Raw genomic sequence first — 12,821 nt, forward strand, 5'->3', positions numbered from 1 at the left:
AGCGTTGAAGCCCCAGCCCGGGAAAGAACCCCGGTGTGGTGGAGCACAGGGGACAGAGAAGATGGGCTGCAGCAGACAGAGGGCCGGGTGTGTGGGCCCTGTGGACTGTGGTGAGGACTTTGGAGTTTACCCCACATGTTATTAGCAGCCATTGGAAAGCTGAACAGGTTCCTGACGTGATCTGATTTGTGCCTGGAGGAGCACCTGCCACTCAGCTCCCACTTACACTTGCCGTGAGAAACTGTGCACAAGGCCCAGTGTGCCCGGGCCTTCTGCCTTCTCAGGAAAACATGGAAGTCGGGATATTTTAAATGTCAAGCTCCCTATTTTAAATTACTATTTTGGAAAATACAAAAGCACACATCAAGTAAGGTTTGGCCAGGAGCTGCCAGACCAGCATCTCTGAAGCACCTACTTACTGTATGACCTGGAGTGAGTGATGGAAGGTTCTGGGCCTCAGGTTCCTGGTCTGTATGGCAGAGAGAATAATGTTGAGTACTGGGGAGGGTTGTTGGGAGGATTCGGTCTGCTAATGAGAGAATCCGGAGAAAATACTTAGCACAGTGCCTAGAAGCATTCAGTGGGCACATATCCATGTATATATGTTTTTTAATTTGAGGGGATTAGATGAAGGTTTGAAATAGATGACCTTTAAAATTGCTTTTGGCTCTGAGATTCTAAGATAAAAGATTCCTCATTAATCAGACCATATATTTAATAGCAGGAGACCTGAGCTGTCTTTCCTCGCTTCAATTTAATTTCCTTACCCAGTATGCATCACGCAGAATGCATGTTTGGTAAGATGACAACAGGCTCCAAGACAACTCTGCTGGATGGCTGAAACCATTGTGGTAAGGAACAAGGCTCCCTATAGCTGATCATGTACAACATCAAGGAGGTAAAGCCCTAGTAGAACTTTTAGATTAACACCTCCAGAGCTCCTGAAAAGCCGGCACTGTGGTTCCTTCCTTCTCTCTACCCAAGGGAGTAAAATCTAGGGAGGAGATGGGTGTACAGAGTTCATGGCCTCTAGGTAGGTGTGCCAGAAGATTAAAGGCTGCCAGGGCTATGCTAGCTACTTCCCCACTCCCAGGACCCTACTCAGAAAGCACAGAGTAGAGTCACGGCAAGCCTGAGCCCAGGCAAAGCGCCAGGGACACTAGGTTGTCACCAGGATCTGCAGGATGTGGTGCGTTTGAATTTTAACAACAAGAGCGATGCTTGCAAATGACAATGACAAATAAGTTGCACGGCTTCTTGGACTATCATCCAAGGACACTTGGCATTCGTACACACTCACGTGCACACAGAACTTTGATTTCTTTATTAAGCTTCAGAAGCAGCTTGGAGCTAGGAAGATAAAAAAAACAACTCCGATCACCAACATCTCTCTCTAACTGAGCATCCCCAACAGGAGACTGAGGTGACAGTGCTGGGCTGGGAGGTCCCAGTTCTCTGGATTGCAACTTTCAGGATCTCGAGGGTGAGTAAATAGCCCCAACTGTGCTGCTTTCTGGGAATGTGTGCGGAATGGCCCCGCACTGTGCAAACAGAAGGCATGGGGTCTGACGCTCCTCGTGCCCTGGGCTGCTGCTTCTGCCTCAGCCTGGTGCTCCCGGCTCTCTTATGGTTTCTCTGTTAGCAAGCCACCAGTCTGACTCTGGCTAACTCGGGCCCAAAGGGGGCGCTAGTGCAAGGTTGCGAGACTGACAGAAGCAAAGGAAAGGCTGAGGCCTTGCACAGGGCCCAAAGGAGCTACAGGATCCAGGGCAGAGATGGGCTCACTCCTCGGGGACTCCATCCGGTGAGTTGGTATCATGGATTTCAGTCTCTATGTCTTTCTGCTCAAGATTTTAAATCCTGAAAGATTCTGATGGTATGGATTAGCTGTCTCCTGGCTCGTGTGTGTTTGGTCCCCTGGTCTGCATGCTGTGGGGATGCAGATATCCCCAAAGAAATAGTGATGTACTGTTAGCCTCCCCAAACCCAAAGAAAGGAAGAAGGCAGGCAGCGGAAACTGCGGTCGTCTACCACAGAGGCCCTGCATGATGGCCCGCATGAAGGGGTTCCAGCCATCCCTCCTGGCCCATTTCCCATGACTCCCAATACGAACTGTCCCTCTGCTTCACCGTATTCTCCATTTCTTCCATGTTATGCCCTGCTCACTCTGGGATGCTCCTCCTGCCTGTTTCTGTGTGTTCCCATGCCCACATCGTGGGAGGTAGGCCTCTTCCTCGTCTCTGCCTCTCATGCATCAGGGTTTGGGTTGAATGACACAAGGGTTAGGGAATAGGCTTCACTGGGGAAAGGGAAGCACCCCACAGAGGGAAGCCTACTGGCCTCATAGTGAAGGTCTGACTTGCAACAGGGACCACCTTGTCCCTGCACTTCTCCTAGTTATGGGGCAACAGTAAAAAAACAACCCTGGAAGAGGGACACAGAGGATACTTGGTGCTATTAGTCCAAATTTAGGGTACCAACTGCCTATAGCTGCCCCAAACTTGAACTTGAGATCCATAGAAAGAATCCTCCCAGGGTACCTGTATGGCTCAGTCAGTTAAGTCGGCTGCCTTCGGCTCAGGTCAGGGTTCTGGGATCATGCCCTGCATCAGGCTCCCTGCTCAGTGGGGAGTCTGCTTCTCCCTCTGTCCCCGCACCCTACTCATGCTCTTTTTCTCTTTCTCAAATAAATAACTAAATCTCAAAAAAAGAAAGAAAGAAAGAAAAGGAAGAGATAAAGAAAGAAAGAGAGAAAAAGAAATTTAGAGATGAAGGAAGCTATCAGTCCTGTGGAAAGATGTGTTTGGGTACCGTCCTCTGACTGGGTGAATTGAGAGGGACCCTGGTTCTAGCTAGCTTGTCACCAGGCAGCCGACTTACCCATCTCCAGTGCCAATCCTTTTCCAGTTCCTTCACTGATCCACACTCTTAACCCCCAAACCCCACAAACCAGATATTTCTCACTGCTCAGAACTCTTTGATGGGGCTGCTTTGAGAATGTGTCCTCTTTTTCCTGTTTCTATCTTTATGCATCTCTGCTCAGGCTCAGACCCTTGATTTCAGAGGTCCACGTTCCTGCCTCCTCCACTGGACCAGCCTCTCTTCAAGGGTGTCTTCTCTATGTCTCCTGTCTTTGCATCCCTGTCCCTGTTTGGAAGCTTGGCCCACATAGGTCCTTCATACAACACAGGATCAACAAAAGAACAAATTGCGGATTCAGCTGCAAGATGGAAATCTACCTAGAGGTGAAATGAGGACAGATCATGAAAGCAGATCCCTAGAAACCCAAGGAGATTACCTGGAAACCACACTACCAGGAAGGGACTAATGGAGAGAAGCCTTTTGTGATATGGGCATGGAGGTACTCTTAGAGAAGGACTCTAAGGTGTTAAAAACATTGATTTCTTCAACAAATACTCTCGAGCATCTACTACACATCAGGCCCTGAGCAAAGTCATGGGATTCACCAGTGAATAAGGCATTTAGGCCCCCCTGCCCCCCTCCCCATAGAGGGAACTTGATATTCTTTAACTTCCTCTAAACCCTGGAAGTGAATTTCCTTTGCTTCACTAAATCCTTCATATTTCAAGATAAATTAGGCCCTCCAGATTTACTGGTGCATGACGTTGAATCAGAGGGAAAACTGTACCAAAACATCCCTGTCTTTCTAAAGGATTAAAAAAAAAAAAAAAAGAACTCTCTACATGTTCTCATGGTCACATGGAAGTTGAGTCAAGATTTACCCTGTTCAAGCCTGTTATTATGCCACAGACACAACAGGGGGTGGCATTGTTTTGACAGACTTAAAAGGCATCAAAACCCAAATGGCTTAAATGTATCGTGCTGTCTCTCGGAGCTGTCACTCAGAAATTTCTCCAACTATTGATCGAGCAAGAGTGAGGACAGATCAATGGTGGGGTAGCGAGAAGTCTGGCTTTCAAGTTCCTGCTTGTCTTACTCACTGGCTCTGGCCTTGGCGAGGGATGGAGGAGAGAAGGCATTGGTTTATTCTGAAAACCTTGACTTAATCACAAGGAATAAACCTTAGAGATGGCAAAGCCCAGGGCTTTCATTCTACAGGGATGATGGGTGAGGAATCATGTTAATAACTTCTCTAATTATGTCCCAGGTTCTGTTCCCCACTCCTCCCTACCTTATTCACCCACTGGGATTAAGAAGCCTCATAGAAGGGGAAGCTCCTTTTCCTACTGGGTCATGACATACAGTGAGGAAAACTGAGGGTTACTATATGTCAGAACAACTCAGTCTGTTTAGGAATATTGTTTCCTGTTGGACAAATGCATGTTCACGTCACAGCTATTTGAACGAAACCAAGAAACAGTTAATTTAAAAACCTAGATTCACTCCTCATGTCTCAGGCTGAGGACCTACTCCTTGGGAATAGCTTTCTCGGTACCAATCAGCCAGAATCTGGCACTTCCTGCCTACGTCAACGCTGTGCATACTTCCAGAAAAGCACCCCATGCCTACTTCTGAAGCAGTCATAGTTATTTGGAAGCATTGTATGTTGTGTGTTAGTCCATCTCTTTGAGAACAAAGAGACCATCTTATTCTTTTCTGTATCCTTAGCACCTAGGAAGCCTGCAGCAAACATCTCCTGAGCTAAGGAACTAAACACCAATGATTACACGTACTCCATATTAGAGCAGAAAGAGAGGGAGGCATCAGGGGTCAGGCGGGGGAGTTCTGAGAGCCAGAAGGAAAGAGGGCCCTAGAAAAGGGAGCACAAAAGAGGAGCAGACTGGAAGAGAGAGGGGTGGAAGGTAATGCCACAAGAAGGAGTCACAAACTTAGAAGGAGCTCAGTGGCTCTGAGTGAGGTTCCAGGAAAACATTGATCAGCCCCTGCCATTCCCTGGAGCCTGTTGCTGGGAGTGGATTCCTGTTATTGCTTCTCTCTGAAGTGCTAATTAGAAGATTAGCCATAGTTCCGAGCTCTTTACCCACTCTTTATCTTCCACAGCCCCAATCTGAAGGGGAGGACTTCAGGGGAACTAATTTTCTATACTGATGCCCAAAAGCCAGAATACTACTACAAGAGCTGGATGAAATCAGATTTGGCTCCTTGAACTGGCTCACAGGGCTTTTCTTTGTTTCTTTGGTTGAAAAGCAAGGCTTCTGCATCTACCCTGGTCATCCATAGAACTGCATTTCAACCACATCTGTCATGAAAAGAGAGCAACAGAGAGAGAAAGGCAGCAGATGAGAAAGGGAGTTTTGGGGTCCACATCTCCCATTTACTGGAGTCCTACCTTATTCCAGGCATGGTGCTCAGCAAAGTACATGCCTGGTCTCACAAGTCTTCACCTTGGGGGTAGGTGTTTTCATTATTCCCATCCACAGATGGGAGAACTGGAGCTGAGACTAAGTGACTTGTCCAAGATCAGATACCCGGTCCCCATTCGAGCCCCTATTGGAGACCAGGATGGTCTGACTCTAAAACCCACTCTCTTCACCATGATGCTGCTGAACTACCACTCACAGGGAGGCACAAAATCACTAGGGGGTCCTGCACTGGGATGATGGGGATGATACTAGTAGCTAAATAGTTATTACTGAGAATTGATTCTGTGCCCAGCACAGAATGAGTGAGTGGTTCGCCTACATTGTCCTATTGACAACCTCCCCAACAGCCCAGTGAGGGTGTCTCTGTGGTTTAGTTGTAGGTGAGAAATATAAGGCCCTAAGAGTCTCAACCAAGAGCCTTATGCAAGTTGCCTGTTGAGTGGTGCGGTAGCAGAGCTCAGAGTGGAGACAAAGTCTGTCGGACTCCAATGAAGATGCCACGGTTCTCAGGATGTCTTCAGAGGCTGGGGTTCGCTCTGATTCACAGAACCTTCCTAGAGGAAGGGATCTCTAGGGATCTTTTAGTTCACCCCCTCTGCTTTCAGGTAGGTCAGTCATTCATTGTCTGCTTTTTTTTTTTTTTTTTTTAAGATTTTATTTATTTATTTGATAGAGAGAAACCACAAGAGAGGCAGGCAGAGAGAGAGGAAGGGAAGCAGGCTCTCCACTGAGCAGAGAGCCCGATGCGGGACTCGATCCCAGGACCCTGAGATCATGACCTGAGCCGAAGGCAGCGGCTCAACCCACTGAGCCACCCAGGCGCCCCCATTGTCTGCTTTTGACAGTGGCAGTGGGATCAGGGACTTTCAAGGGGCTCCTTCAAGGTCACACATCTTGGATGTGCAGGGATGTGTTTTCTCAAGTCCTCCAAGATGGGTAAGTGACTAAGAGCTTTCTGCTCCATTTCCCCGAGCTCCCAAGGACTTTCTCCATTTCATTCTCCCACCTGGTGCCCAACGTCCTTTTGATGTCGTGGGGTCCTGGACCCCTTAATACCTGGCCTTGGCTGCCTTTTTCGAATCCCTTTCTCTCACTAGAATTTATCTCTCTGTGTCCCTCCTGACCCTGTCAGGTGGCTAAAGTCAATTTGATCAAACTCATTTGCACTAAAGCATTAATGGCTTATTACAGCAATCCTTCCGAGTGAGTGCTGCATTCTGAAACACCCCATCTAAATCCTGGATGAATACTGTACACTGCAGTACAGTGGCAGGTGTGCTGAGAGATATTTTGGTGAGGGGTTCCTTCTGATTAGGCAAAGCGCTTGACCTACACGCAGAGGCAAGTCTCCCCCATATTTACCAGTTCAGAGACATCTTTCCCAGGAAAGCTTCAGTTGCCTTGATCTACAAAATGGGGGTGGGGATTTTCGCCGGGGAGGAAGGGGTTGGGTCTGCTGTTCTCTTAGAGCATTAAGATCAGTCTAATGCCAGAAATCTAATCTGGGGAGGCACATGCTGTTGGGCAGCCAGAAAAATTAATGAGAAAATTGGAGTAAACACAATGTGTGTTTTGTCAACTGAGTTTGGGAGAAGGTGACTGGGTGCCAGTCTGCAGAGTCAGGCTCTCTGGGGTGTATGTACTCGGCGTATGTGCCTATTTGGAGATGCTGTGTGCTCCGAGCTAATGAATTCAAAGGCACGAATGAGGGCTTAGAAAAGAATGCCTATACCTGGATAGCTTCTGGAGAACCTTTCATTTACTTGAATCACGTCTTAGATCTGCCCTCTGTGATCAAACTAATGAGGAGTAGCACACACAATAAAGCCCCTCGGTGTGGGATAAAAAAGCCATCGTGCTCAATAGGAATGGCAAGAGAGGAAAAGCAATAAGTGATTGAAGGGCTTCTGTGATTCACTGCCTGGCATAAGCTTTACAAAGCAGGGCTTCTTCTTTTCTCTGCATCGGGGATGCGAGCATCAGGAATGAGCGAGAGTTGCCCTTTGATTGAGTCCTTTGTCATGAGGAGATCTTTTTATAAAGGACAGACTCCAGAGGAGCTGCCATTTCCTGACAAGCCACTTGCTTTAATTGATCAAATATTTTCATTGCTGGCTCATCCCTTTGAGGGAAAATTTGCTTGGTGGAAAACAGGTGCAAGATGGGTGATGGGGAGCTAATGCAGGAGTCTGGTGCTCTGAAAGTGGGAGGTGAGCTTTAGGGACAAATGTCCTATAAGGTAACGGTGGCACAGATGGTCCTAGTGACTGCTGGGGTTTTGGTGACCGGGGAAGGTGGAGTAAAAGGGCATGAATTACCCCTAATCTTCATTATGTAGGAACTACAGCATAGTGCAAGATTGCATATGCAATGCTGGGGGAGGGAAGGGGGAAACAAGGCATCTAAGTAAACTGGGTTGTGTGTTGGAAAGTCAACAGGACAGCCTGGAGACAAACAAGAATCTACCCTCAGTGTGTGGGATTCGTAGGGAGTCGTGGGGATTGTGATGGACTGCAAAGCAATCAGGCTATCAGGGATCAGCCTCGAAGGGAATAGTTCAAAGCACAGTCTTTTCAATCACAGTCTTTTCAATTTCAGTGAGAAATCCAGCTCTATGGGGCGCCTGGGTGGCTCAGTTGGCTAAGCACCTGACTCTTGATTTGGGCTCAGGTCATAATCTCAGAGTTGTGAGATTGAGCCCCAACTCGGGCTCTGGGCTGGGTGTGGAGCCTGCTTGAGATTATCTCTCTCCCTCTGCCCCTCTTCCACATACTTTCTCTCGCTCCCTCCTCCTCTCTTAAAAAAAAAAAATTCCAGGGGCGCCTGGGTGGCTCAGTGGATTAAGCCGCTGCCTTCGGCTCAGGTCATGATCTCAGGGTCCTGGGATCGAGCCCCGCATCGGGCTCTCTGCTCTGCAGGGAGCCTGCTTCCTCCTCTCTCTCTGCCTGCCTCTCTGCCTACTTGTGATCTCTCTCTCTGTCAAATAAATAAATAAAATCTTTAAAAAAAAAAAAATTCCAGTTTTCCCTCTTCTTGGTTTTGTGACCATGGGCAAATTATTGAACCTCATAAAATGAAAATAGTTTAAAAAGCAGCATGAGAAAGAGAGAAAGATGATCCCTGCATCAGTCAGTTTTCACTAAAACTTGGTGTTACAATAAATATCCACAGTGATGGGTTTGGTTGTGTCCCCCAGAATTCGTATGTTTAAGTCTTTACCCCTAATACTTTAGAATGTAGCCTTACTTGGAGGTAGGAATATTATATATATAATTAGTTAAGGTGAGGTCATTAGGGTAGACCCTAATCAAATATGACAGACATCCATATTAAAGGGGGGGAAATTTGGACAAGACATGCACACCAGAAAGATGCCAGGTGAAGAGGATGAGGGCAGAGACCAGGGTGATGCTTTTTCAAGCTGAGGCAAGCCAAAGATTGATAGTCAATCACCAGATACTAGCGGAGAAGCATGGAACAGATTCTCCTCCACAGTCTTCAAGAGGCAACCGAGGCTTGCTAACATCTTGACATCTTGATCTCGGACTCTGCCGTCAGATGTGAGACAATACATTTCTGGGGGTAAGCTGATGATTTTGCTTAGTTGGTTACAGCAGCCCTGGTGAGCTAATCCATCCATTCAGTCCTGATGGCTTCAAACAAGTCATGTCGCGCATAGGCTGCACACCCGTTTTGGATCGGAAGGGGCTCTGCTTTCCTAACCTTTCAGATAACCCAGGCGGATGGAGTGGCCGCCATCTCAACAGGAAGCTTCAGGGCTCAGTGGGGGAAGAGAGCATGGAAAATGGCATGCCAGCTCTTAAGTACACTGCTTGCGTTTCTGATCAAGTCATATGATCCTGCCTGATACTAAGGTGGAAGGGAGGTCTAATTGTACCGTTAACCTGGAAGGACAAAGAACCAGATGATGGGCACAGTCATGTCTGCCACAATTATTTAAGAAAATCTGCATGGAAAAGCAATGTCCACAATAGCCAAACTATGGAAAGAGCTCAGATGTCCGTTGACAGATGAACAGGTAAAGAAGATGTGGGGTGTGTGTGTGTGTGTGTGTGTGTGTGTGTGTATACACAATAGAATATGACTCAGCCTTCAAAAAGAATGAAATCTTACCATCTGCAACTACGTGAACTAGAGGGTATAATGCTGAGTGAAATAAATTAATCAGAGAAAGAACAGGAATCACATGATTTCACTCCTATGTGGAATTTAAGAAACAAAACAGATTAACATAGGGGAAGGGAAGGAAAAAATAAGAAGAAAACAGAGAGGGAGGCAAATCATAAGAGACTCTTAACTCTAGAAAGCAAATAGAGGGGCGCCTGGGTGGCTCAGTGGGTTAAAGCCTCTGCCTTTAGCTCAGTTCATGATCCCAGGGTCTTGGGATCGAGCCCAGAGTTGGGCTCTCTGCTCAGCAGGAAGCCTGCTTCCTCCTCTCTCTCTGCCTGCCTCTCTGCTTACTTGTGATCTCTGACTGTCAAATAAATAAATAAATAAATAATCTTAAAAAAAAAAAAAAAGAAAACAAACTGAGGGTTACTGGAGAAGAGATGGGGGGGGGATAGAGTAACTGGGTGATGGGCATTAAGGAGGGCACATGGTGTAATGAACACTGGGGGTCAAATGCAAGTGATGAATCATTAAATTCTACCCCTGAAACTAGTAGTTCAGTATATGTTAATTAAATTGAATTTATATAAAAAATTAAAAAGCATTAAAAAAATCTGCATAGAAAAAATAATTGGGTAAAAATAATTGGGTAGAAATTTCCTGAAGAGCACTGGCTGATATTAGGATTACTATACTTCTCTAAATTTTCTAAAAATTTCCACAAAAGACATATATTACTTTAATAAGCAAGGGGGGAAACCTTTCACTTTTTTAAATGAAATAAAATAAAATAAAATAGATCACTTATCTAAGGTTAATAAGTGGATGAACTGGCAGAAACTCAACTCTAAATGTCTTATTTTTTTCTTTCTAATGAGGGAATGAGAGGCCATAATGTGTCGTGAAATTCCCTTATCCCAGAGGCTTTATATATAAGATGGACATAAATACCACTGGGCTGAGCTATTATCTCCTAGACACCTGTTGATGGACTAGATAAGTCTGAAGAGTGGCATTCCAATTTACCATGTTTATATCTGTAAGACAAACTTCTATAAGGGAGACAGATTCAGGAGACAATGGGAAAGGATGTTTGCTCAAGACAAGATAGCCTGCAGACGTGGAAGAAGAGAAGGTAAATGATGGAGGAGAGATGCTGTCTCCCCAGAAGGAACCGCTGAGATATCCTATGTTTGCACGTGGTTTTTAAAAGGGAGTACTCCAAAAGGAATCTGGTGAGGGGTGGGGTAGCAGCATGGGATGGGAAGGGACCAGACAAAGGTGCAATTTCGGGTCCCACCCAGGCCTCATCCGTGGGGAGCTCTAGAGTGTAGATTACACCTTACAGATGGCCTTGACCTGAGGCAAGACAGCTGGGTTCTCATACTCCTGCCCTAGTCAGTCATTGGCTCTCAGGCACTTCCGGAGCTCTGAAAGCCAGCAGAGCGCATCTCTGACACTGGAGAAAGTCACAGGTGTGAGCCCTAGGAAGCTGGCCCAGGGATCACAGAAGTGGTAAAAGGGCTGTGAGGGGCTCTGGGGGCAGCACTGACAGTGCCTACGATCATGGATGGCCCCTCACTAAAGAAGGAGGTTCTGTCCACCAGACAGCCTGGGCTTCACAGACTGCACAGAAAACTTATCTCTGCTAGCACTGGTGGGAGGGACTCAGGTGGCCTTTGCAGATGCCTCCATCAGCTGTCACTGGGAAGGACTGGCGGATGGTTGCCAATTTCCCTGCACGGCTGGGGGAAATGGGCATCGTATTGACCACGTAGGACACAGAGTGAGGAATGGAAACAACAGTGTTGTAGAGTGGGGTCGGCGCCTTTATAAAGATTGACAGGAGGGAGGGACGTTCCTCTTGACTTTTCTTGCTGTCATCCCTCTGGATCCAGCCCACCTGCTTCTCTCTGTCTCTCTCCCTGTCCCCTGCTAAGTGTTAGAAGGCAAAAAGGCAGAGTTTCCTGAGGTCTGCATAAGAGGAAACACAGGAATTAGACTTGCAGGGTCAGACCTGGGTTCAAATCCTAGCCCTGTTACTTCCTAGCTGACTCAACGAATCTCCCAGAAGCTCAGCTTCCTTACCTATAAAATAGAGAACAACACCAATACTTACTGGGATCATATTGAAACCGGAGGGGACTGCAATCTGAGTCTTGATTTCTTCATCCATATACTAAATTATCATACAATTAATGATACATGATGTTGATGCTGATAACTCCTGTCTCTCAGGATTGACGTGGGGGTTAAAGAACTAAAGAACAGATTTGTTAACACAGTGGACTTTAATAGGACCCATCCTGGCTGCCCTGCACCCTTTAAAGTCTTAGAGTTACGAAGAATGTCTTTCCACTCATGCCACTACCGGTCAGGTGATTTTTCATTTAGGCTTGGAGCCCATTTGAAGTGCTACATTGTGTGCTTTCTTTCTTCCTTTTTCTTTTCTTTTTTTTAAGATTTTTATTTATTTATTTGACAGACAGAGATCACAGGTAGGCAGTGAGGCAGGCAGAGAGAGAGGAGGAAGCAGGCTCCCTGATGAGCAGAGAGCCCGAAGTAGGGCTCAATCTCAGGACCCTGGGATCATGACCTGAGCTGAAGGCAGAGGCTTTAACCCACTGAGCCACCCAGGTGCCCCCATCGTGTGATTTCTGATAAAAATCCTTCTCTTTTCCTTTCAGCCCTCAGGAGCTTATGATCACAGCTGTCTCTGGGTAAACAGATGCGGCCCTCTGGAGGGAGAGACACCCCATCAGGCCGGGCCTCTGCAGGGGAATAACGACGGACGAGGAAATGTCAAGGAGCTTCTCTTTCTCCAGGTAAATGCCCTGGACCAACGGGGATCTGTTCAGTTTCTGGGCCAGAAGCACAAATTGAAAGCTGCGCCCATGCACTTGTCTCCTCACCTCTTCCTGCAGGAACCCAGATGGGGATGAAGAGGCTCACTCTAAGAGCGAGAAAGATGCGGGAGTGCCATCAAGGCCTTCGTGTTTACAGGCTTTGAAAGGATGGATCTAATTTAAGTCCAATTTAATCTTGGCTCTGTGAAAGTATGGTAAATTCCAAGCCAGGAAGAATAAACTGGGATGCCATAGAATGTTAGAGATAATTTAATTCACCTCCCTCCCTAAGGAACCCAAGGCCCGGGGTGGAGGGGAGGGGGCCCCCCTCAATGTGTCCACAGCCACCCATCAAGCTGCTGCTGGCTGGAACCCGGGCCAGTGCTCGGGGCTCTGTCATTCATTTCGGTGCCGTTGTCATGATTTTTGTCGTATTTACACACCATCTGCACCTTTATTAACATGGTTTCTTTAATAACTGAATTGACTCTATTTTTTATTCCTAAACAAATTTATTTTGAAAGGAAGCTGCTGTAAA

Source organism: Meles meles, chromosome 3 (genome assembly GCF_922984935.1).
Source record: "Meles meles chromosome 3, mMelMel3.1 paternal haplotype, whole genome shotgun sequence".
Classification (NCBI taxonomy): Eukaryota; Metazoa; Chordata; class Mammalia; order Carnivora; family Mustelidae; genus Meles; species Meles meles.